At 52.3% G+C, this 26,761-nt stretch overlaps 3 non-coding genes and 1 pseudogene across 3 annotated transcripts; 1 reads left to right on the top strand and 3 right to left on the bottom strand.

Moving 5' to 3' along the window:
* Positions 1-4,776: 4,776 nt before the first annotated feature.
* Positions 4,777-4,895, bottom strand: LOC131062050 (5S ribosomal RNA; annotated as a pseudogene).
* Positions 4,896-14,242: 9,347 nt separating this feature from the next.
* Positions 14,243-17,636, top strand: LOC131062234 (28S ribosomal RNA). Its single transcript, XR_009110835.2, has one exon. It is a non-coding gene; the product is annotated as a 28S ribosomal RNA (ribosomal RNA).
* A 4,679-nt stretch (positions 17,637-22,315) lies between these two features.
* Positions 22,316-22,434, bottom strand: LOC131062027 (5S ribosomal RNA). Its single transcript, XR_009110653.2, has one exon. It is a non-coding gene; the product is annotated as a 5S ribosomal RNA (ribosomal RNA).
* A 3,323-nt stretch (positions 22,435-25,757) lies between these two features.
* LOC131062020 (5S ribosomal RNA) lies at positions 25,758-25,876 on the bottom strand. The gene has a single exon (XR_009110647.2). It is a non-coding gene; the product is annotated as a 5S ribosomal RNA (ribosomal RNA).
* Between the last annotated feature and the right edge of the window lie 885 nt (positions 25,877-26,761).

Below are 26,761 nucleotides of genomic sequence, written 5' to 3' on the forward strand. Positions count from 1 at the left end.
TCCTCTCCAGTCTCTACCAACATCTGTGTCATCTCACGTGCACTGGCATCCCTAATCGACCCAATATACTCAGTGACTCTCCGTTCTTCTTGTTGTGCCTGAGCTATTGTTGTATCTCAAGCCGCTGTAAGTCTGGCTATCTCCGCTCTGAACTGATCCTTCTCTATCCTCAGGATGGCATTCTATCTCTCTAATGTCACAATATGATCATGCTGACTCGCTATGGTAGCCCTGCACATCTCCATCTCCTCTATCCTAGCTATCTCCGGCTCTATGGGTATATCCTGCAATGACTCCTAATCGCCTGAATCTGGCTCATAATTGTCATCCCTCTCATCATCATCTCCATCATAATCATCCCCCTCATCCTCATCACCACCCTCATCTTCCTCATCCTCATAATCTCCCTCCTCTTCAGTGAGTGGGAAGTCCTCCTGTCTCCTCGGTACTGGAATATCAGGATCTGTCAATGGCACTGGCCGTCATCGTGCAAACCATCGCTCATACTCCTCTGTCATCTTGATGTCCACCACATCTGATCTCCAATCCCACTGTCTCTATTGTAGCTGTGTGAAGTCAGCATATGCTATGTGTGGCTGAATCATCCTCCCCCACTGACTCGTCTCTCTATGAGACCGGGCAAAGTGTGCAGTCCCTCTAGGTACATCCTGCCTCTCTCCAAATTGTCGTCTGACTCTCTCTGGCAGGTACATCTCAATCACCCTCTGGTGGTTCATTGGTCACCCAATTAGGTACCTCTCTTGTCTGCAATACGGTAGCTCCTCACTATCATCTGACCATCCAGGGCAATCAAGATATGGCCTCCATGTGAACTCTCTCAATCTGTCTAGCTCATGTTGCCAATACAATATGTATCCAAAAGGACCCTGTCTCAGTGCTACCCCATAGCAGTACACATATGGTCGATGCGGTACTACCTGTCTCTCTACAATCGGTCGACATATGGCTATGTGCCCAAATGCCCATACCTGTAACAGTGTGACTCCACAACTCAAAGTCTGAACCCCCTGATATGCTATTTGATGCAACTGAAAATATAGCATAGCTAGTACACATGGTCCCCATGCGTACACTGTACCCTCTGTTGCCATCCACTCTAGCACTCTTCCCCATCCAATAGGGAATCCATGTCCTCATCTGTCTCCTACTAGTAGGCATGCTATAACCACTGCTATCACCACATATCACCGATCATACTCTAATGCCATGGTCTCCTAGCCAATCTCCCTCTCTACGATGTCCAAATCATTTGCGTTGCACTCAAATCATCTGCACAACGCATTTCTCCCTATCACTAGGTCATACTCTATCATCTCCCCATGAATCGAAATGCAGAGGATACGCCATACATCCTCTAGTGTCACAGTCGCCTCTCTAGTCGCCAGATGGAATGAGGAGGTCTTCGAATGCCATCGCTCTGCCAATGCGGTAAGCAGTCTTGTGTTTGCCCTAATCTCAGGCATGAATGTGATATAGTATATCCCAAGTCCTTCTAATGTATCTCTGTCTGTGCTCCTGAGTCTATGTCGTAACATGAAGCAGTCTGGTCGGTTCTCCCACGTGATCAATGGATACTGTCGACTCTGCATCACAATTGGGGCACATTTTGTCAATTTTAGGGTTTGCTCCTACGAGCTGCATTTCCTTATTTCATGTCCAAATTAGGGTGTTTCTAATCTATTTTGACCTATCCTATCCTTATCCCCCCTTTTTCGGATCATTCGCATGCTATTTTTGATCAAAATTGAGTTCCCAGTGAACAACTGCGCCTGTGTGCTATATCCCGTGCCTGTGTTGCATCAACTTGCGCCTGTGTACCCTACACAAGCGCAGGATACCCTACACAAGTTCAGGATGCACTCACACAGGCACAGAAGTCACTTTCTGCATTCTCTATGGGCCCCACAATGTCCCGCAAGCAAGTCAAATTCATAAAATTGACAATATGGGTTTTTGAGATACATACCGCTACTCCCACGTCGTCTGGTTGTCTGTACATGCGTACATGTTCTCCGAGGTGATCTGCCATTGGAATGTTCACCATCTCTCTACAAGTGTCCTTTTCTAGAGCAACAAATTCTCCTCTTTGGCTAGTGCAAATGAGCAATTTTCACTCTCTTTGTCTCATTTATAGATCTTTGTCAGTGCATAGATAGACGTGTACTCTCTCCATCTTATGCTGGTCGCGGTCTTTTGCACCATCAATTGCTTGTCCTTTGTGTATCCGATCTCTGATTGTCAGTCTGTTTGATCCTATCATTTTCTATCATTCTTATTGATCAATTGGCCTCTTTTCTGGATGTTTCCGGCCAATTCCTCGACGGGGCATGCATATGTCATTGTTAGTATCTGGGGCATTCTCATTATTGTTCTTTGAAACAACGCTTAAAATCACATTGTCTCAAAGAGGGGCAAAATGTAGACATCTAAAAATGGTCAACACTTGCAGAGTCATACTTTAACATTGACGCATTGCCTTATTTTAGGGTTTTTGCGTCGCATTAACATTTCTCCTATGTCACGCACTTGGTTTTTATCATTTGCAAGCATCGAGTCCTTCTTCTGCATTCTTCATTTATCTCGCTTTCAAATTTGGTCTTGTCAATAACAATATTTGTCATGATTTTGGTCGATCTTATCTTGTCGCATCAATGTGCGTGTTCATTTGTCATCATTTTGGACATCGTCAATCCTAATTAGGGTTTTGTCCTCTTTTCAATTTTGTCATTTTGCGATCGATTTGTCATCGATCATTGTCATTTTCAATCTTGTCATCTTGTGATCAATTTCTCATCGATCGTTGTTCTTTTTGTCATTTTGCAATTGATCGTGGTCATTTTCAATCTTGTCGTTTTGCGATCGATTTGTCATCGATCGTTGTCATTTTCAATCTTGTCATTTTGCAATCGATTTGACATTGATCGTTGTCCTTCTCAATCATGTCAATTTGGATCAATTAGTCATTGTTCCTTGTCAATTGGCGCATTTATCAATCAAATCATTTATGAGCATTGGTCTTTTATCAAGTCAGAATCATGATCAAATCGATCCTTCAATCACGACCTAATTGTCATCCTTGCATTTCTAATTCATCTTCTAGGGTTTCATGATTTATTCATTTAACCTTGTTTGTCATTTCTCCCTCTAGGTTAAATAATTTATTTATTTATCCTAAGTCTTCTTGTTACAATTAAATCTTTATTTAATTGGCTAACTAATTCCTCCCTTTTTTGTGAATTAATTAATAAATGAAAAATTGTTAATTAATTCACTTAATTCCTAATTTCCTCATTTTCTAATTTTCCTAATTCCTAATTTCCTCATTTTCTAATTTTCCTAATTCCTAATTTCCTCATTTTCTAATTTCCTAATTTCTAATCCATCTAATTTTCAATTTTCTCCTATATTTCTCCTAATTTCATGGGAATGACATAGCAAATTTGCCATAATTTGTCATATTTGTCAATCAATCAATTTTGACATAGCAATTTGTCATAATTGTCAATCAATCAATTTCGCATAGAAAGTGTCAATTTGTCATAATTTGTCATATTTGTCATTCTTGATTTGAAATTTCCATTTGAATCAAATTCATGCTATTTACAGGATTGAACAAAGGTTCACCTTGCGATCAATTTGTCATCGATCGTTGTCATTTTCAATCTTGTTTTCCTCGAGTGAGCACCAAGGAGCGCTCCGAAGTGTGCTCCAAGGTGCGCACGATGGCGTGCACCTCTGGTGCACACAAATTCGGAGCTCGGTTTGCCTGAGGTGTGCACACCTTGGCTGGGCTGCGCACCTTGGTGGGCGCCATGGTGTGCTTCGAGGTGCGCACCAAGGTTCACTCTGAAGTGTCCTTCAAGGTGCGCACCTTTGGTGCGCACGAAGTCAAAGCTCGGTTTGCCCCAGGTGCGCACCTTCGCCAGGGTGCGCACACCTTGGCTGGGCTATGTACCTTGGTGGGCACCATGGTGCGCTCTGAGGTGCCCAAGATTGGTGCGCACCAAGGAGCTCTCCAGATTGCGCTCCAAGGTGCGCACCTCTCGTGCGCTCCAAGGTGTGCACCATGACGCGCACCTCTGGTGCGCGCGAAGTCGAAAGCTGGGTTAATTATCCGGTTTGCCCCAAGTGCACACCTTGCATGCACCTTCGCCAGGGTGGGCGCCTTGGTGCGCACACCTTGGCTGGGTTGCACACCAGGGTGGGCACACCTTGGCACACACGTTTCCTTCAATTTTTTTATTTTTCTTTCGACAATCTCTCAAGTGGGAAATTCTATAATCTCAATTTTATTTGCCTTTTCAGGAAACTTTTGAGCGGAGCGCATCATTGGTGCGCACCAAGGAGTTCTCCAAAGAGTGCTCCTAGGTGCGCACCTCTAGTGTGCTCCAAAGTGTTCTCAAGCTGCGTGCACCTGCCTCGGGCTCGCACCCGGCCCCACCCAGCTTCGCTCACCTGTTCTGGGCATCTGGTGCAGAACCTTAGAGTAAGAAACATCACTGTGCACCTTGGCCAACGTGCGCAACTCAACTGAGCACGCATTGGCCGAGGTGCACACTGATTTCACCTGGGTGCGCGCACAACACCCCAGTTGCACCATGGCCTGTGTGCTTGGGGCACCTTGGGTGTGCGCTTGGTGTCGCCCCCGCATGCGCTTTAGTGCGGGCACCGCACCCCATCCCAGCCTCGACAAAAACACAAATAGGCAAAAGGTTAATTCAAATAGCATTGCGACGCTCGATGAAAAACTAAAAAAGGGTGCAACACCGGGACTTCTGGGGAGGTCACCCATCCCTGTACTACTCCAGCCCAAGTGCGCTTAACTATGGAGTTCTGATGGGATCCGGTGCACTAATGCTGGTATGATCACACCCGTTATGAGCACGTCATAGCGTGTACTTAGGAAACCATGACCCACGTAAGAATCCACCTCGGCCACCAACCCCCCCCCCGAGGTGCACACCCTCCCTCGCCAAGCACGCCCCGTTCGAAAAGTGTGAACCCTGCCCGGGTGTGCGCACCTTGCTCGGGCGTCAGGTGTGCACCCAGGCTAGCCTACGTGCGTGCACCTGGATGGGGCATCGTGTGCGCACCCATCCCGGCCTGGGTGTGCACCCAACCCACCCAAGTGCGCACAATGTCTCGTCTCCACCGCAGTGCCTGCACACCACCTCGGGCGCAATGACCTGCGCTCACATGTGGGCTGAGTGCACCCTGTTGCATGTTTGGGGCACCTCGGGTGCATGCTCGATCTTGCCCCGGTGCACCAAGGCTCTCAGTTTGCCCCAGGTGCGCACCTGGTGTAGGTGGGCACCCAGAATAGGGATCAAGCACCAAAAATAAGTTTCGGGATGTAAAATGGGACCCAAGGACCACAAATGTGTTCCAAGACCCATGATGGGTCCACGAGAACAAAAATGTGTTCCGAGACTTAATAAACAAATATTGGTTTTTAGGAGAAGAAACATGCTCTGATGCCCAAAAAAAGAATTGACGCCGAAAAGGCCACAGGCCAAAAGTGGGATGCGAGACAAAAAAAAATGGGACCCGAGGACCAAAATTGGGTTCCCAGGTCGAAGATAGGGCAACCGGACAAGAAATGACCTCTAAGGCTCGTAATGAGTCCCAATGACTAAAACTAGACAAGAAGCACCCATCAAGCACCCAACTCGACACCCATGGGATGCCAACCCACCACGACACCCACCCGGGCTTCCACCTAGCACACCTTGGCACCCACCCACCCTGGCACCCAACCTCGCACCCAAATTAGCACCTTTGAACCCACATTGGTACTCACTCTGACCCTGGCACCTTGGAACACACATTGGCACTCACCTTGACCCTGACACCCACCTTTGCACTCACCTTGGGACCCACCCTGGCTCCCACCTTGGCACCCACCCAGACACCCACCTTGGTTCCTTGGCACCCACCCCGACACCCACCTTGGCACACAACTTGGCTACTTGCCACCCACCTTGGCTCCTTGATGCCCACTCCGACAACCACCCCGTGACCTACCTTGGCCAAGGTTGGTGCACACACACCCTTATGCCCACCTTGGTAGCCACCCTATGACCCACCTTGGCATGCACCTTAGTACCCACCCCATGACCCACCCTAGCACCCACCCCGTGACCCACCTTGGCCAGGGTGGGTGCACACCCACCCTGGTGCCCACCTTGGCACCCACCCATCCTATCACCCAGCCTGTGACTGCCCTTGGAACCCACCCTCACACCCATCTTGGCCAGGGTGGGTGCACACCCATCCTGGCACCCACATTGTGACACACCTTGGAACACACCTTGTGACCCACACACCCTAGCACCCACCTTGGCACCCACCTTGGAACCCAACCTAGCAACTTGGCACCCACCCCATGACCCACCTTGGCATCCACCATAGCAGTCGCCCACTTGGCACCCACCTTGGAACCCAACTTGGCACCCACCTCAGCACCCACCCTAACACTTGTGCACCCACCTTGCCACTCACCCTAGCACCGACCCATCCTAGCACCCAAGTTGTGATGCACCTTAGCACCCACCCTGGCACCTTTGCACCCTAGCACTCACCCATCCTAGCACCTAACCTATGACCCACCTCGACACTTACCCTCGCACCCACCTTGGAACCCAACCTATCACCCACCCACCCTGACACCCACCCTAGCACCTACCCACCCTTGCACCCACCCACCTCAACACCCACCCTATGACCCATCTTGGCACCCACCCATCCTACCACTCAACCTATCACCCACCTTCTCACCCACCTTGGAACTCACTTTGGCACCCACCTTGGCATCCACCTTAGCACCCACCCACACTAGCACCTTGGCACCCACCTCGGGCAAGGTGGGTGCACACCCACCCTAGCACCCAATTTAGAACCCACCAAGCCTATTACCCACCTTGGCACCCACATTGCAGCCCACCCTAGCACCCACCCTATGACCCACATTAGCATCCACACCCTAGCACCCATGCACCCAGGGACCCACCTCGACACCCACCCTAGCACTGAACCTGTGACCCACCTTGGAACTCACCCTAGAACCCACCCACCCTGTGAACTACCTTGGCATCCACCTTAGCACCCACCCACCTTGGCACCCACTCTAGCACTCACCCATCCTAACACCCAACTTGTTACCCACCTTGGCACCCGCACTCGCGCCCACCTTAAAACCCACCCAGGAGCCCACCTTGGCACCCAACCTAACACCCACTCATCCTAGCACCCAACCTATGACCCACCTTGGAACCCACCCTAGCACCCACCTTTGAACCCACTATATCACCAACCCACCTTGGCACCCACCCTATGACCCTCTTTGGAATCCACCATAGCACGCACCCACCCTGGCACCCACCCACCCCGACACGCACCTCAACACCCACCTTGGTGTGCGCACTGCGCCAACCTCTCAAAGCCCCTATGTGGTGCGCTCCAAGGTGTACACCTTTGCTGCACTCTAAGGTGCACACCAAAGTGTGCACCAAGGTGAGCACCAAAGTGCACTCCAGGGTACACACCAAAGTGCACTCCAAGGTGCAAACCAAGGTGTGCACCTTTGGTGCGGTCAATGCAAATGAATTCAGAAGTTGGGGTCGATGTCCTAATCGTTGCTACAGACTACACATGTATGAGAATTGGACAAATAGCTTATATAGGGGAGGTGTTGCGTTTGATGGGTCGACTCCCCTGGTTGTGTGTACTTCACCAACTTCAAAGACCCTGTCTTGTTTAAGAAGTTGAAAGTTGGGGTGGATGTACTAATCATTACTGCAGACTACGCATGTATGAGAATCAGACAAATAGCTTATATAGGGGAGGTGTTGCATTTGGTGGGTCAACTCCCGTGGTTGTACGCACTGTGCCAACCTCAAAGACCCTATATTGCAGAAGAAGTTGGAAGTCGGAGTTTGGTGAGCACCAAGGCATGCACCTTTGGTGCGGTCAATGCAAACAAATTCGGAAGTTGGGGTCGATGTCCTAATCGTTGTTGTAGGCTACACATGTATGAGAATCAGACAAATAGCTTATATAGGGGAGGTGTTGGGTTTGATGGGTCGACTCCCCTGGTTGTGTGCATTGCACCAACCTCAAAGAACTTGTTTTCATTAAGAAGTCAAAAGTTGGGGTTGATGTCCTAATCGGTCCTGCAAGCTACGCATGTATGAGAATCAAACAAATAGCTTATATAGGGGAGGTGTTGGGTTTGATGGGTTGACTCCCCTGGTTGTGCGCATTGCGCCAACCTCAAAGACCCTGCATTGCTGATGAAGTTGAAAGTCAGAGTTTGGTGTGCTACAAGGTGTGCTCGAAGGTTCTCACCTAGGTGTGCACTTGTGTGCACCAAATGTGTGCACCTTTGGAGCGCACGAAAAGTGCCCTCCAAAAGTGCGCACCTTTGGAGTGCATGAAAAGTGCCCTCCAAAAGTGCACACCTTTGGAGCGCACGAAAACTGCACTCCAAAAGTGTGCACCTTTGGAGCTCACAAAAGTGTGCACCAAAAGTGTGCACCTCTGGAGCACACTTTGGTGCACACCAAGGCGCTAGTGCGGTCAATGCAAGCGAGTTTGGAAGTTGGGGTTGATGTCCTGATCAGCGGTGCAAACTACAGAGGTGTGAGATTCAGACAAATAACTTATATAGGGGAGGTGTATGCTTCGATGGGTTGACTCCTCGGGTTGAGCGCACCGTGCCAACCTCAAGGACCCTGTGATATGGATGAAGTCAGAAGTTGGGTCCGATGACCGATTCGATTAGTAGGTATGCTCACGAGGTCAGAATTTGGGTCCGATGACCTGCCACATGCAGGAAGGCGAATGTTAGCACTATGCGTTGTAAGGTGCACACCAAGGCACTGTTACAGTCATTGCAATCGAGTTCTGAAGTTGTAGTCGATGTCCTAATCAGAGGTGAAAACTACACAGGTGTGGGACTCAGACAAATAGCTTATATATGGGAGGTGTATGCTTCGATGGGTCGACTCCCCGGGTTAGCGCACCGCGCCAACCTCAAAGACCCTATGGTATGGATGAAGTCAGAAGTTGGGTCCGATGACTGATTCGATATGTAGTCATACTCGTGAGGTTGGAATTTGGGTCCGATGACCTGCCATGCGCAGGAAGGCAGAATTTGGGTCGGATGATCGAGTTGATGGCCTGCCATGTGCAGGAAGGCGGAAGTTGGGTCGGATGACTGAGTTGATGACCTACCATGCGCAGGAAGGTGGAAGTTGGGTCCGATGACCAAGTTGATGGCCTGCCATGCGCAGGAAGTCAGAAGTTGGGTCCGATGACCTGACATATGCATGGAGTCCGACTTGGGGGCCGATGTTTGATTCGATGACTTGCATTGTGGGTAAAGTCAGAAGTTGTGGTCTTTGACCCGATTCGATGACCAGACTTCGGCTGTTTGAGAATCAGACAAATAAATTATATAGGGGAGGTATTGTTCTTGAGCATCCTCCCCCCGTGCCCATTTATGTCGATTGATGCTGGTGCTCGACTGGTTGGAGCACTCGGATGCAAAAATCTTGTACCAAGATTTATCGATTGTGATGGACACGGCAAGTCTCCTGATTGCTATGCAGGAGCTCATCGGGAATCTCTATGTGGCTCGGTATGGACTCAACCTGCGGAATGGTTCGGCAATGGTAGTCACTCCAACACATCCTTGCAGTGGCCACCGAGGTGATTTGACTAGAGCTCCAGTCTAGCTTTTGGGTTGCTTGGTGGACTAGTATAGCCGCGATCGAGTTTCGGCCATGAACATTTTAGATAGCTCTTGGGCTCTCTAGGACGGAAGTCGGAAGTTTGGGTTGTCTGATTTGATGACCATTCTTTGGATGTGTGAGAATTGGACAAATAACTTATATAGGGGAATGTATTATCTCACGCAGCTCCCCCCGTGCCCCTTTATCTCGACCAATGTTGGTTCTCAAAAGGGTTGGATCGCTCAGATTTATAAACGTGCACCACCATTTGTCAAGTGTGAGGGATGCGATAGGTCTCCTAAATGCTATGCGAGCGCTCTCTGAGAATCTCTATCCAGCCTTGACACAGACTCGTCTTGCTAAATGGTTTGGCACTGGTAGTTGATCCAACACATCCTTGTTGTGGCCGCCTAGGCAATTCAATTTGAGCCCCCATCTAGCTTTTGGGTTACTTGGTGGATTTTGCCTTATCCGCAAGTGAGCTCGATCCCTAAATGTTCGAGAAACCCGATTGCTATGCTCCGACTCTCTCTCTCTCTTGCGAGCCTCCATCTAGCTTTTGGGTCTCTATGGAACGGAAGTCAGAATCTGGGACCATTGTTCGATTCGATGAGGCAGACTACGGTTGTGCGAGAATCGGACAAATAACTTATATAGGGGAGGTGTAACGACCTTTGAGATCAGACCTAAACTAGAATGGATTCTAGAGTGTGTCTGCCCCTGGCACATCTCTATGTCTTCCGATCCTTAAGTGCGCAATGGCTTGAGGATGCATTACTTGGGAATAATGTGGGTTACGAAAGATCAGATGCAAGACTTGATATCATGTTGGATAGAATGCTATGCGTGGGTTCTCGCATAAGTCATTCGAGAAGGCTTTGGGCTACGGGATGTTGTGGAGTCATTCCCAGTGTGGTGTAGGGTTGTGTCCGGGACATGATCCGAGGTGTAATCACTGTGTCTAGGAATGGGAGGTCGGGGACCTTGCTAGGATAGACATGGAGGTATTTGCGAGCTGGTGGTAGAGCGAGCTGACTTTAGAACTACGTGTGACTTTGAGCCACATTGGTAGTGGGTACGTAGGAGGTTTTCATGAGGACGGCTCGTGTAGGCCACAAGTCCAACCCTGGATGCAAGGATATCTCTTGAGGGCGACCCATAGGTTGGGAAGTTCTCTAGGTTAGATCTTGAGGCGACTTGCTGGATGTGAAGTCCTAGAGCTAAGTCCATTGGAGTGCCGCGTTGCACTCGTTGATGTCGTCTAGACTTAGATTCCGCATAAGTCTTGTTCCAAGCAACATTGGTGAAGGCGTAGTCCGTATTAGATTTATTTGCAAGATATTTGCAATGTCTAAAGGCGGTGCCACATGGGTGAAAACTCTGACCCCATGACATCTGGTATCAGAGCAGATTCATCGATGACTCTGATACTTGTCTTTTTGGTAAAGTCAATATTAGAGGAGTGATCTGATGAACGGTTTTGGTGACTATTTGGTAACATTAGGACTGAATTGAGTCTTGTGGATGGCTTGGTGGTACTCAAGATCCCGAGGCATTGCAAAATGGGTATTTTGATTGGGTGTTAGACACGGCCTTACGATTTAGGTTTTGCAAGAGCAGGGTTAGGCTCTTCAACTTCATTGAGTGAGATGGTGTCTGATTAAGTGGATTGGTAATCTACGTCCCCAGGATCGCCTAGATTGCACAATTGGTCTTAGCAAGGGCTTGAAGGGAAGATAGCTTCACGAGTTGGACTTGGTGAAGGGTCTGGACCCAAGCTGATCTGAATTGACTTGGATGGAATCTCAAGTCGAGTGTTCATTTATGGACCGGATTTGGATGGTGTCATTTCTTTGTGATTCGAGTTGAAGTGAAGTGGACGTTGCAAGTATTTTGTAACTCGGAAGTTCGATGTTGCAAGCACCGAGGACGTCGCTTATTTTAAGTGGGGGAGGGTGTAATGACCTTTGAGATCGGACCTAAACTAGAATGGATTCTAGAGTGTGTCTACCCCTGGCACATCTCTATGTCTTCCGATCCTTAAGTGCGCAATGGCTTGAGGATGAATTACTTGGGAATAATGTGGGTTACGAAAGATCGGATGCAAGACTTGATATCATGTTGGATAGAATGCTATGCGTGGGTTCTCGCATAAGTCATTCGAGAAGGCTTTGGGCTGCGGGATGTCGTGGAGTCATTCCCAATGTGGTGTAGGGTTGTGTCTGGGACATGATCCGAGGTGTAATCACTGTGTCTAGGAATGGGAGGTCGAGGACCTTGCCAGGATAGACATGGAGGTATTTGCAAGTTGGTGGCACAGCGAGCTGACTTTAGAACTACATGTGACTTTGAGCCACATTGGTAGTGGGTACGTAGGAGGTTTTCATGAGGACGGCTTGTGTAGGCCACAAGTCCAACCCTGGATGTAGGGATATCTCTTGAGGGCGACCCATAGGTTGGGAAGTTCTCTAGCTTAGTTCTTGAGGCGACTTGCTAGATGTGAAGTCCTAGAGCTAAGTCCATTGGAGTGTCGCATTGCACTCGTTGACGTCGTCTAGACTTAGATTCTGCATAAGTCTTGTTCCAAGCAACATTGGTGAAGGCGTAGTCCGTATTAGATTTATTTGCAAGCTATTTGCAATGTCTAAAGGCGGTGCCACACGGGTGAAAACTCTGACCCCACGACAAGAGGTGTTGACTGGAGCATTCTCCCCCGTGCCCCTCTAACTCGACCAATGTTGGCACTTGAATGGTGGTAGCGCTCGGATTTTCATTGAGTGCTAGAATTGATCGATTTAGAGGGGCATGCAAGATTCCCGAATGCTATGTGAGGGCTCTAACAGAAATGCTTATTGGTTTCGGTATGGATGCAATTGCGAGAGTGGTTCGGCAAAGGTAGTCATTCTGATGCATCCATGTCATGGCCAAATCGATAATTCAATTTGAGCCCTCATATACCACTTGGGTCTCTCGATGTGATTCCACATTCCAATCCCTTTGGGCACTACTTGAGCCACATCCCAGGGGGTTCCCTTCCCAATAATCTGCCTCGCAACCCGATTGCTATGTGGTGAGGCTCCCCGGCTGCCTCAGAACTATCTCTGTATCGGATGCATCGCGGGATAAGGGGTTGGCAATGGTAGCCACCCCAAGCATGTCGGATGCTTGGACCATTCAAAGGCAGCCCTGAAGCCTCTTCCGTCTAGCTATTGGGGCCTTCTCGCAGAATCCCTCACCTCGCACCCCAATTGCTATGTGGTGAGGCTCCTCGGTCGCCTTGGAACTATCTTTGTATCAGATGCATCACGGGATAAGGGGTTGGCACTGGTAGTTGCCCCAAATGTGTCCGATGCTTGGACCATTCCAAGGTGGCCTTGCAGCCTCTTCCGTCTGGCCGTTGGGGCCTTCTCGCCGCATCCCTCACCTCACACCCTGATTGCTATGTGGTGAGGCTCCTCAGCCGCCTTGGAACTATCTATGTATTAGGCGCATCATGGGATAAGGGGTTGTCACTGGTAGTCGCCCCAAGTGCGTCCGATGCTTGGACCATTTTGAGGTAGCCCTAAAGCCTCTTCTATCTAGCTGTTGGGTCTTTCTCACCGCATCCCTCGCCTCGCACCCCGAGTGCTATGTGGTGAGGCTCCTCGACCACCTTGGAACTATCTGTGTATCAGACATATCGCAGGATAAGGGGTTGGCACTAGTAGTCGCCCCAAGCACATCTGTTGCTTGGACTATTCTGAGGCAGCCCTACAGCCTCTTCCATCTAGCCTTTGCGGCCATCTCGCCACATCCCCCACCTTGCACCACAATTGCTATGCGGTGAGGCTCCTCGACTGCCTTGGAACTATCTATGTATTAGACGCATTGTGGGATAAGGGGTTGGCACTGGTAGTCGCCCCAAGCATGTCTGATGCTTGGACTATTCCGTGGCGGCCCTACAGCCTCTTTCATCTAGCCATTGGGGCCATCTCGTCACATCCCCTACCTCACACCCCAACTGCTATGTGGTGAGGCTCCTCGGTCGCCTTGGAACTTTCTTTGTATTAGACGCATCACAGGATAAGGGGTTGGCACTGGTAGTCGCACCAAGCACATCTGATGCTTGGACCATTCCGAGGTGGCCCTGAAGCCTGTTCTGTCTAGCCATTGGGGCCTTCTTGCCGCATCCCTCACCTTGCACCCCGATTGCTATGCGGTGAGGCTCCTCGGCCGCCTTGTAACTATCTTGGTATCGGACGCATTGCGGGATAAGGGGTTGGTACTGGTAGTCACCCCAAGCACATCTAATGCTTGGACCATTCCAAGGCGGCCTTGATGCCTCTTCCATCTAGCCATTGGGGCCTTCTCGCCCCATCCCTTACCTTGCACCCCGATTGCTTTGCGGTGAGGCTCCTCGGTTGCCTTGGAATTATCTATGTATCGGACGCATCGCGGGATAAGAGGTTGGCACTGGTAGTCGCCCCAAGCGTGTCTAATGCTTGGACCATTCTGAGACAGCCCTAAAGCCTCTTCTGTATCACTAAGCGGAGGAAAAGAAACTTACCAGGATTCCCCTAGTAATGGTGAGCGAATCGGGAAGAGCCCAACATGAAAATCGGCGGCTTTGCCTACTAAATTGTAGTCTATAGAAGCATCCTCAGTGACAGACCGGGCCCAAGTCCCCTGGAAGGGGGTGCCGGAGAGGGTGAGAGCCCCGTCGGGTCTGGACCCTACCACACGACGAGGCGCTGTCGGCAAGTCAGGTTGTTTGGGAATGTAGCCCTAATCGGGTGGTAAATTCCATCCAAGGCTATATACGGGCGAGAGATCGATAGCAAACAAGTACTGTGAGGGGAAGATGAAAAGGACTTTGAAAAGAGAGTTAAAGAGTGCTTGAAATTTCTGGGAGGGAAGTGGATGGAGGCCAGCGATGTGCCCCGGTTGGATGCGAAACGGCATCAGCCGATCTGCCGCTCGGCTCGAGGGGCGTGCTAGCGTGGGCTGTTGCGGCGGCACAAGTGCGGCCTTCTAGTCGCACTGTACCTCCATCACGACAGTCAAATAGCAAAGCACACACCTACCAGGGTGGGCCCTTGGGAACCTACACACTCATGGCACTGTCCAGCGGGCTTTCCATCCAACCCATCTTGAAACACGGACCAAGGAGTCTAACATGTGTGCGAGTCGGTAGGTTGGGAAACCCGCGAGGCGCAAGGAAGCTGACTGGAGAGATCCCCTCTCGGTGGGTGCACCGCCGACCGACCCTGATCTTCTGTGAAGGGTTCAAGTGCAAGCACACCTATTGGGACCCAAAAGATGGTGAACTATGCCTGAGCAGGGCAAAGCCAGAGGAAACTCTGGTGGAGGCCTGTAGCGATAGTGACGTGCAAATCATTCGTCTGACTTGGGTATAGGGGTGAAAGACTAATCAAACCCTCTAGTAGTTGGTTTCCTCCAAAGTTTCCCTCAGGATAGCTGGAGCTCATGTGCGAGTTTTATCGGGTAAAGAAAATGATTAGAGGCATCGGGGGTGTAACGCCCTTGACCTATTCTCAAACTTTAAATAGGTAAGGAGGCGCGGTTGTTCCATTGAGTCGTGCCACGGAATCGTGAGCTCCAAGTGGGCCATTTTTGGTAAGGAGAACTGGCGATGCAGGATGAACCGAAAGTCGAGTTATGGTGCCAAATTGCACGCTAACCGAGATCCCACAAAGGGTGTTGGTTCATTAAGATAGTAGGACGGTGGTCATGGAAGTCAAAATCCGCTAAGGAGTGTGTAACAACTCACCTGTCAAATCAACTAGCCCCAAAAATGGATGGCATTGAAGTGCGCAACCTATACTCAGCCATCGGGGCAAGTGCCAAGCTCTGATGCGTAGGAGGATGCAAGGGTTGTTGCGAAACCTTGGGCATGAGCCTGGGTGGACCGGCCCCCAATGCGAATCTTGGTGGTAGTAGCAAATATTCAAATGAGAACTTTGAAGACTGAAGTGGGGAAAGGTTCCATGTGAAAAAAACTTGGGCATGGGTTAGTCGATCCTAAGAGATGGGGAAGCCCTGTTTCAAGGGCACACTTTGTGCGATCATTGAAAGGCAATCGGGTTAATATTCCTGAACCGGGACATGGCGGTAGACAGAAACATTAGGAAATCCGGAGACGTCGGCGGGGGCCTCGGGAAGAGTTATCTTTTCTTTTTAACAGCCTGCCCACCCTGAAATCGGTTCAACCGGAGATAGGGTCTAGCGGCTGGAAGAGCACCACATGTCCCACAGTGTCCAGTGCGCCTTCGGTGGCCCTTGGAAATTTGGAGGACCGAGTACCATTCATGCCCGGTCATACTCATAACCGCATCTGGTCTCCAAGGTGAACAACCTCTGGTCAATAGAATAATGTAGGTAAGGGAAGTCGGCAAAATGGATTCGTAACTTCAGGAAAAGGATTGGCTCTAAGGGCTGGGCCTAGGGGTCTGCGCCCCAAACCCGTGGGCTGTTGGCGGCCTGCCCAAGCTGCTACCACGGTGAGGGTGGGCCATCGTGTGTCGATCGGGCGATGGATGTAGGGTGCTCCCTTCGGGGGGCTTTCCCTAGGCGGTGAATAGCTGACTCAGAACTGGTACGGACAAGGGGAATCCGACTGTTTAATTAAAATAAAGCATTGTGATGGTCCCTATAGATGCTGACGCAATGTGATTTCTACCTAGTGCTTTGAATGTCAAAGTGAAGAAATTTAACCAAGCGCAGGTAAACGACGGGAGTAACTATGACTCTCTTAAGGTAGCCAAATGCCTCATCATCTAATTAGTGACACGCATGAATGGATTAACAAGATTCCCACTGTCCCTATCTACTATCTAGCAAAACCACAGCCAAGGGACCAGGCTTGGCGGAATTAGCAGGGAAAGAAGACCCTGTTGAGCTTGACTCTAGTCCGACTTTGTGAAATGACTTGAGAGGTGTAGAATAAGTGGGAGCCATTTTGGTGCAAGTGAAATACCACTACTTTTAACGTTATTTTACTTATTCTGTGAGGCAGAGATGGGGCAATGCCCCTGTTTTTGGCCTTAAGGTGCGTCTAGGCGCGCCGATCCGGGCGGAAGACATTGTTAGGTGGGGAGTTTGGCTGGGGTGGCACATCTATTAAAAGATAACGCAGGTGTCCTAAGATGAGCTCAACGAGAATAGAAATATCGTGTGGAACAAAAGGGTAAAAGCTCATTTTATTTTGATTTTCAGTACGAATATAAATCGTGAAAGCGTGGCCTATCGATCCTTTAGACTTTCAAAATTTGAAGCTAGAGGTGTCAGAAAAGTTACCACAGGGACAACTGGCTTGTCGCAACTAAGAGTTCATAGCGACATTGCTTTTTGATCCTTCGATGTCGGCTCTTCCTATCATTGTGACGCAGAATTCACCAAGTGTTGGATTGTTCACCCACCAATAGGGAACGTGAGCTGGGTTTACACCGTCATGAGACAGGTTAGTTTCACCCTACTGATGATCCGCGCCACGATAGTAATTCAACTTAGTACGAGAGGAACTATTGATTCACACATTTGGTCATCGCGCTTGGTTGAAATTTAGTGGCGCGAAACTACCGTGTGTCAAATTATGATTGAACGCCTCTAAGTCAGAATCCATGCTAGATGCGGCGCATCTCTCTCTCTGGCTACATTGCGACCCGCAGTAGGGGTGCTCTTGCACCCCCAGGGGCCCGTGTCATTGGCTACCTTCGATCGGTGCAACCGCCTGGTCGGAGCAACCTTGGATAACAATTTCAAGCTGTCGATGAGAAGAATCTTTTGCAGATGACTTAATATAAGTGACAGGGTATTATAAGTGGCAGAGTGGCCTTGCTGCCACAATCCACTGAGATTCAGCCCTTTGTCACCTCGATTCTTGCGACCTCTTTTTTTTGGCTTTGTCGTAGGTGGGGTTTACAGTTCTAGCCTTCTTCATTGCTTGCTGACCTGCATCTCTCTCTCCAAAGTCCTTCGAGGTGGGGTTCCTGCCAGTGCACCTCAAGGGGGCATGTGCCAGACTTTCTCGTCTAATTGCCAAGTGGGGTTGCCGACGGTGCGACCCTTTGCCAACCTTTTCTTTGTCCAAGGGCTGATTGCGGTTTGTGGCACACTCTTTTCTTCCCTAGATGCCAAGTGTGGATGAAAATGATGCGACCCTAGGTCCGCCTTTTTGTCGAAGGGCTGAGTGGGGTTTTCCAAGCTCTAAAGAGGGGTTTCTCATTTGGGTGCCAAGTTGGGCAACCCTTGGGCCGTATTTTTTTCTTCCAAGTGCTGGACTGGGCTCCGAAGAGGGGTTTCTCATCTAGGTGCCAAGTTGGGCAACCCTTGCACCACATTTTTTTCGTCCAAGTGCTGGGCGGGGCTCCGAAGAGGGGTTTCTCATTCGGGTGCCAAGCTGGGCAACCCTTGGGCCGCATTTTTTTCATCCAAGTGCTAGGCGGGGCTCCGAAGAGGGGTTTCTCATTCGGGTGCCAAGCTGGGCAACCCTTGCATCACATTGTTTTTGTCTAAGTGTTGGGGGAGGCTCCAAAGAAGGGTTTCTCATCCGAGTGCCAAGTTGGGCAACCCTTGGGCCGCATTGTTTTCTTCCAAGTGCTGGGCGAGGCTCCGAAGAGGAGTTTCTCATCAGGGGGCTGCATTTTTTTCATCCAAGTGCTGGGCGGGGCTCCGAAGAGGGGTTTCTCATCCGGGGACCACATTTTTTTCATCCAAGTGTTGGGCGGGGCTCTGAAGAGGGGTTTCTCATCTGGGTGCCAAGCTGGGCAACCCTTGTGTCGCATTTTTTTTGTCCGAGTGCTGGGCGGGGCTCTGAAGAGGGGTTTCTCATCCGAGTGCCAAGCTAAGCAACCCTTGGGCCACATTTTTTTTGTCCAAGTGCTGGGCGATGCTCCGAAGAGGGGTTTCTCATCTGGGGGCCGCATTTTTTTCGTCCAAGTGCTGGGCGGGGCTTCGAAGAGGGGGGTTTCCTTGATCGGAAGTGGAAGTGGGGTTTTAGGTATTACCCTCGAGCCACCTTTTCGTCTGAGAGTTTAGTGAGTCTTTTTACCGTTGCAGCTCCCCATGTTCGAAGTGGGGATTTTTGGGTAGGGGCTTCGGGTGCACATTACGATTTTGCCCAAGCGTCCAGTGGGGTTTCTAGTGCACTCCGAAGCGGGGTTATTGGAGCGCCCCCTCTTTTTTTGTCCGAGCGTTTGGTGGGGTTTCTCGCATTGGAGCTTCCCAGGCCCGGTTGTTGGGTGCGCACCCACCATGGTACACACGAAGTCAGAAGTTGGGTTAATTGCCCGATTTGCCCCGGGTGCGCACCTTTGCCAAGGTGGGCACCTTGGTGCACACACCTTGCCTGGGCTGCACACCAGGGCGGGCTCAAGATGGCACCCACGTTCCATTTTTTTCACTATCTTTCAAACCAGAAATTTTAAAATCTCATTTTTTTTTACCTTTTCTGGAAATTAGTGAAGGCAGTGCATCAAAGGTGCACACCTTTCTACCCACCTTGGTGTGCTCCGAGGTGCCCACCACAGTGCGCAACGCTGGTGAAAACTCGGGAGCACTCCGATGTGTGCTCCAAGGTGCGGCGTGCACGAAGTTGGAGCCCAGTTTGCCCCGGGTGCGCACCTCGCGTGCACCTTCGTTGGGGTGGGCACCTTGGTGTGCACACCTTGGTTGGGTTTGCCCCAGGTGCATTCCAAAGCGGGGTTATTGGAGCACCCCCTCTTTTTTTCTCAGAGCGTTTGGTGGGGTTTCTTGCATTGGCTCTTCCCAGGCCCCGTTGTTGGGTGCGCACCCACCCTGGCGCGCCCGAAGTCAGAAGTAGGATTAATTGCCTGGGTCCACACCTTTCCTAGGGTGGGCACCTTGGTGCACACACCTTGCCTAGGCTACGTACCAGGGCGGGCTCAAGATGGCACCCGCGTTCCATTTTTTTCACTATCTTTCAAAACGGAAATTTTAAAATCCCTTTTTTTTTTGCCTTTTCTGGAAATTAGTGAAGGCAATGCATCAAAGGTGCACACCTCGCTGCCCACCTTGGTGTGCTCTGAGGTGCCCACCACGGTGCGCAACGCTAGTGCGAACCTGGGAACGCTCCAAAGTGTGCTCCAAGGCACGGCGTACACGAAGTCGGAGCCCGGTTTGCCCTGGGTGCGCACCTTGTGTGCACCTTCGCTGGGGCAGGCACCTTGGTGCACACCTTGGCTGGGTTTGCCCTAGGTGTGCTTTGAAGCGGGGTTATTGGAGCGCCCCCTCTTTTTTTGTCAGAGCATTTGGTGGGGTTTCTCACATTGGCTCTTCCCAGGCCCGGTTGTTGGGTGCGCTTCCACCCTGGCATGCACGAAGTCGGAAGTTGGGTTAATTTCCCGAGTGCACACCTTCGCCAGGGTGCACCTTGGTGCGCACACCTTGCCTAGGCTGCGCACTAGGGTGGGCTTAAGATGGCACCCGCATTCCATTTTTTTCACTATCTTTCAAAATGGAAATTTTAAAATCTCATTTTTTTTGCCTTTTATGGAAATTAGTGAAGGCAGCGCATCAAAGGTGCGCACCTCGTTGCCCACCTTGGTGTGCTCTAAGGTGCCCACCATGGTACGCAACACTAGTGCGAACCTAGGAGCGCCCCGATGTGTGCTCCAAGGTGCAGCGTGCACGAAGTCAGAGCCCAATTTGCCCCAAGTGTGCACCTCGTGCGCACCTTGGCCGAGGTGGGCACCTTGGTGCGCACACCTTGGCTGGGTTGTGCGCCCTGGTGGGCACCATGGTGCGCACCAAGGAGTGCTCCAAAGTGTGCTCCAAGGTGCGGCATGCATGAAGTCAGAGCCCAGTTTGCCCCGGGTACACATCTCGCGTGCACCTTCGCTGCGGTGGGCACCTTGGCTGGGTTGCGCACCTTGGTGGGCACCATGGTGTGCACCATGGCATGCATGAAGTCAGAGCCTGGTTTGCCTCGGGTGTGCACCTCACGTGCACCTTCGTCGGCGTGGGCACCTCAGTGCGCACACCTTGGCTGGGTTGCGCAACCTAGTGGGCACCATGGTGCGCACCAAGGAGCACTCTGAAGTGTGCTCCAAGGTGCGGCGTGCATGAAGTTGGAGCCCGATTTGCCCCGAGTGCGCACCTTGCGTGCACCTTCGTCGCGGTGGGCACCTTGGTGTGCACACATTGGCTGGGTTGCGCACCTTGGTGGGCATTATGGAGCACTTCAAAGTGTGCTCCAAGGTGCGCACCATGGCCCTCCAAGGTGCTCCAAGGTGCGCACCAAGGTGCGCAACATGGCGTGCACGAATTCGGAGCCCGGTTTGCCCTGGGTGCGCACCTCGCACACACCTTCGCCAGGGTGGGCACCTCGGTGCGCACACCTTCTCAATGTTTTTTTGCCTTTTCTAGAAATTGGTGAAGGCAACACATCAAAGGTGCGCACCTCGGTGTGCTTTGAGGTGTGAACCTGGGAGTGCTCTGAGGTGCACACAAAGTCAAAAGTCGGGTTAATTGCCTTGTTGTCCTTGGGTGTGCTCCGAGGTGCGCAACATCGGTGCGCACCAAGGAGCATTCTGAAGTGTGCTCCAAGGTGCGCATGAATTCGGAGCTCGGTTTGCCCGAGGTGCACACACCTTGGCTGGGATGCGCACCTTCGTGGGCGCCATGGTGCGCTCTGAGGTGCGCTCCGAAGTGTCCTCCAAGGTGCACACCTTTGGTGTGCACCAAGTCGGAGCTCGGTTTGCCCTGGGTGCGCACCTTCACCAGGGTGCGCACACCTTGGCTGGGCTGCGCACCTTGGTGGGCACCATGGTGCGCTCTGAGGTACCCAAGATTGGTGTGCACCAAGGAGCGCTTCGAAGTGCGCTCCATGGTGTGCACCTCCCATGCGCTCCAAGGTGCGCACCATGGCGGGCACCTCTATTGCGCGCAAAGTTGAAAGTTGGGTTAATTGTCCAGTTTTCCCCGGGTGCACACCTTGAGTGCACCTTGGTGCGCACACCTTGGCTGGGCTGTGCACCAGGGTGGGCACTTGGGCGCGCACACCTTGGCACCCGCATTTCGTTCAAATTTTTTTTTTTTGACAATCTCTCATGTGGGAAATTCTATAATCTCAATTTTTTTTGCCTTTTCAAGAAACTTTTCAATGAAGCGCATCATTGGTGCGCACCAAGGAGCGCTCCGAAGAGTGCTCCAAGGTGCGCACCTCTGGTGCGCTCCAAAGTGCTCTCCAGCTGCATGCACCTGCCCTGGGCGCGCACCTAGCCCCGCCCAACTTCACTCACTTGTCCTGGGCGTCTGGTGCGGAACCTTAGAGTAAGAAACATCACTGTGCACCTTGGCCAATGTGCGAGACTCCATCGAGCGTGCACTGGCCGAGGTGGACACTGATTTCACCTAGGTGCGTGCACATCGCCCGGGTTGCACCGTGGCCTGTGTGCTCGGGGCGCCTCGGGTGCGCGCTCGGTGTTGCCCCCACGTGCGCTTTAGTGCGGGCACCGCACCCCGTCCCAGCCCTGACGAGAATGCAAACAGGCAAAAGGTTAATTCAAATAGCATTGTGACGCCTGACAAAAAACTAAAAAAGGGTGCAACACCGGGACTTCCCGGGAGGTCACCCATCCCAGTACTACTCCGGCCCAAGCACGCTTAACTGCAGAGTTTTGATGGGATCCAGTGCACTAATGCTGGTATGATCGCACCCATTATGAGCTCGTCATAGCATGTACTTAACAACCTGCGACCCACGTGCGAATCCACCCTGGCCACCCACCCCCGCCGAGGTGCACACCCTCCCTCGCCAAGCGCACCCCGTTTGCCAAGTGTGAACCCTACCTGGGTGCGCGCACCTCGCCCAAGCGTCGGGTGTGCACCTGGGCTAGCCTACGTGCATGCACCTAGACGGGGCGTTGTGTGCACACCCGACCCAGCCTAGGTGCGCACCCGACACGCCCAAGTGCGCGCAGTGTCTCGTCTGCACCGCAGTGCCCGCACACCACCTTGGGCGCAATGACCTGCACTCACATGTGGGCCAAGGGCACCCTAGTGCATGTTCGGGGCACCTCGGGTGCACGCTCGATCTTGCCCTGGTGCACCAAGGTGCTCGGTTTGCCCCGGGTGTGCACCTGGTGCGCTCTGAAGCAGGGTTATTGGAGCGCCCCCTTTATTTTTGTCTGAGCGTTTGGTGGGGTTTCTCGCATTGGGGCTTCCCAGGCTCGATTGTTGGGTAAGCACCCACACTGGCACACATGAAATTGGAAGTTGGGTTAATTGCCCAGTTTGCCCCAGGAGCGCACCTTCGCCAGGGTGGGCACCTTGGTGCGCACACCTTGCCTGGGTTGCGCACCAAGGCGGGCTCAAGATGGCACCTGCGTTCCATTTTTTTCACTATCTTTCAAAACGAAAATTTTAAAATCTTAATTTTTTATGCCTTTTCTGGAAATTAGTGAAGGCAGCACATCAAAGGTGCGCACCTCACTGCCCACCTTGGTGTGTCCGAGGTGCCCACCACAGTGCACAATGTTGGTGCGAACCCGGAAATGCTCTGAAGTGTGCTCCAAGGTGTGGTGTGCACGAAGTCGGAGCCCGGTTTTCCCCAGGTGCGCACCTTGCGTGCACCTTCGCCGGGGCGGGCACCTTGGTGTACACCTTGGCTGGGTTTGCCCTAGGTGCGCTCCGAAGCGGGGTTATTGGAGTGCCCCCTCTTTTTTCGTCAGAGCGTTTGGTGGGGTTTCTCGCATTGGCTCTTCCCAGATCCGGTTGTTGGGTGCGCTCCCACCCTGGTGCGCACGAAGTTGGAAGTTGGGTTAATTACCTAGGTGCGCACCTTTGCCAGGGTGGGCACCTTGGTGCGTGCACCTTGCCTGGGCTGCGCACCAAGGCAGGCTCAAGATGGCATTCGCATTCCCCTTTTTTCACTATCTTTTAAAACAGAAATTTTAAAATCTCATTTTTTTTGCCTGTTATGGAAATTAGTGAAGGCAGCGCATCAAAGGTGTGCACCTCGCTGTCCACCTTGGTGTGCTCCGAGGTGCCCACCATAGTGCGCAACATTCGTGCAAAGCTAGGAGTGCCCAAATGTGTGCTCCAAGGTGCGGCGTGCACGAAGTCGGAGCCCGGTTTGCCCTAGGTGCGCACCTCACATGAACCTTCGTCAAGGTGGGCACCTTGGTGTGCACACCTTGGCTGGGTTGCGCGCCCTGGTGGGCACCATGGTGCGCACCAAGGAGCACTCCGAAGTGTGCTCCAAGGTGCAGCGTGCACGAAGTTGAAGCCCAGTTTGCCCGGGGTGTGCACCTCGCGTGCACCTTCACCGTGGTGGGCACCTTGGTTGGGTTGCGCACCTTAGTGGGCACCATGGTGTGTACCATGGCGTGCACGAAGTCGGAGCTTGGTTTGTCCTGGGTGCACACCTTCTGTGCACCTTCGCCAAGGTGGGCACCTCGGTGCGCACACCCTGGCTAGGTTGCACGCCGTGGTGGGCACCATGGTGCGCACCAAGGAGCGCTCCGAAGTGTGCTCCAAGGTGCGGTGTGCATGAAGTCGGAGCCCGGTTTGCCCTAGGTGCGCACGTCGCGTGCACCTTCGCCGCGGTGGGCACCTTGGTGCACACACCTTCGCTGGGTTGCGTACCTTGGTGGGCACCATGGAGCGCTCTGAAGTGTGCTCCAAGGTGCGTACCATGGCCCTCCAAGGTGCTCCAAGGTGCACAGCATGGCGTGCACGAAGTCGGAGCCCAGTTTGCCTCGAGTGCGCACCTCGCGTGCACCTTCGCCAGGGTGGGCACCTCGGTGTGCACACCTTCTCAATGTTTTTTTACCTTTTCTGGAAATTGGTGAAGGCAGTGCATCAAAGGTGCACACCTCGGTGTGCACTGAGGTGCGAACCTGGGAGCGCTCCGAGGTTCGCACGAAGTTGAAAGTCGGGTTAATTGCCTTGTTTTCCCTAGGTGCGCTCCGAGGTGCGCAACATCGGTGCGCACCAAGGAGCACTCCAAAGTGTGCTCCAAGGTGCACACGATGGTGTGCACCTCTGGTGTGCATGAATTTGGAGCTCGGTTTGCCTAGGGTGTGCACACCTTGGTGGGCGCCATGGTGCGCTCCGAGGTGCGCACCAAGGTTCGCTCTGAAGTGTCCTCCAAGGTGCGCACCTCTGGTGCGCACGAAGTCGGAGCTCGGTTTGCCCTGGGTGCGCACCTATGCCAGGGTGTGCACACCTTGGTGGGCATCATGGTGCGCTCTGAGGTGCCCAAGATTGGTGTGCACCAAGGAGCTGTCTGAAGTGCACTCCAAGGTGCGCACCTCTCGTGTGCTCCAAGGTGTGCACCATGGCGTGCAACTCTGGTGCACGCGAAGTTGAAAGTTGGGTTAATTGTCTAATTTGCCCCGGGTGCGCACCTTGCGTGCACCTTCGCTAGGGTGGGTGCCTTGGTGCGCACACCTTGGATGGGCTGTGCACCAGGGTGGGCACCCGGGCGCGCACACCCTGGCACCCACGTTTCCTTTTATTTTTTTAATTTTTTTTTGACAATCTCTCAAGTGGAAAATTCTATAATCTCAATTTTTTTTGCCTTTCCAGGAAACTTTTGAACGGAGCGCATCATTGGTGTGCACCAAGGAGCGCTTCGAAGAGTGCTCCAAGGTGCGCACCTCTGGTGCGCTCCAAAGTGCTCTCCAGCTGCGTGCACCTACCTCGGGCGCACACCTGGCCCCGCCCAACTTCGCTCACCTATCCCGGGCGTCTGGTGCAGAACCTTAGAGTAAGAAACATCGTTGTGCACCTTGGCCAACTTGCGCGACTCGACCAAGCGCGCACTGGCCGAGGTGCACATTGATTTCACCTGGGTGCGCGCACAATGCCCAGTTTGCATCGTGGCCTATGTTATTGAGGCGCCTCGGGTGCGTGCTTGGTGTCGCCCCCACTCGCGCGGTAGTGCGGGCACCACACCCTGGCCCAGCCCCGACGAGAACGCAAACAGGCAAAAGGTTAATTCAAATAGCATTACGACGCCCAACGAAAAACTAAAACAAGGTGCAACACCGGGACTTCCCGGGAGGTCACCCATCCTAGTACTACTCCGGCCCAAGCGCACTTAACTGCGGAGTTCTGATGGGATCCAGTGCACTAATGCTGGTATGATCGCACCCGTTATGACATTGTCGCAGCGTGTACTTAGCAAACCATGACCCACGTGCGAATCTACCCCGGCCACCCACCCCCGCCGAGGTGCACACCATCCCTCGCCAAGCGCGCCCCGTTCGCCAAGTGTTAACCCTGCCCGGGTGCACGCACCTCACCCGAGCGTCGGGTGTGCACCTGGGTCGGCCTACATGCGTGCACCTTGATGGGGCATCGTGTGTGCACCTGACCCCGCCTGGGTGCGCACCCGACCCGCCCAAGTGCGCGCAGTGTCCCGTCTACACTGAGGTGCCCGCACACCACCTCGGGCGCAACGACCTGCGCTCACATGTGGGCTGAGTGCACCCTTGTGCATGTTCGGGGTGCCTCGGGTGCACGCTTGATCTTGCCCCGGTGCACCAAGGCGCTCGGTTTGCCCCGGGTGCGCACCTGGTGCAGGTGGGCACCCAAAATAGGGATCAAGCACCAAAAACAAGTTTCAGGATGCAAAATGGGACCCAAGGACCACAAATGCGTTCCAAGACCCATGATGGGTCCACGAGAACAAAAATGTGTTCCGAGACGCAACAAACAAATATTGGTTTTTAGGAGAAGAAACATGCTCTGATGCCCAAAACGAGAATCGACCCCGAAAAGGCCACAGGCCAAAAGTGGGATGCGAGACAAAAAAAAATGGGACCCAAGGACCAAAATTGTGTTCCCAGGTCGAAGACAGGGCAACTGGACAAGAAACGACCTCTGAGGCTTGAAATGAGTCCTGATGACTAAAACTAGACAAGAAGCACCCATCAGGCACCCAACTCGAGATCCATGGGATGCCGACCCACCCCAACACCTACTCGGGCTTCCACCTAGCACACCTTGGCACCCACCCACCCTGGCACCCAACCTCG

This window comes from Cryptomeria japonica, chromosome 2, assembly GCF_030272615.1.
Source record: "Cryptomeria japonica chromosome 2, Sugi_1.0, whole genome shotgun sequence".
In the NCBI taxonomy this organism is placed as follows: domain Eukaryota; kingdom Viridiplantae; phylum Streptophyta; class Pinopsida; order Cupressales; family Cupressaceae; genus Cryptomeria; species Cryptomeria japonica.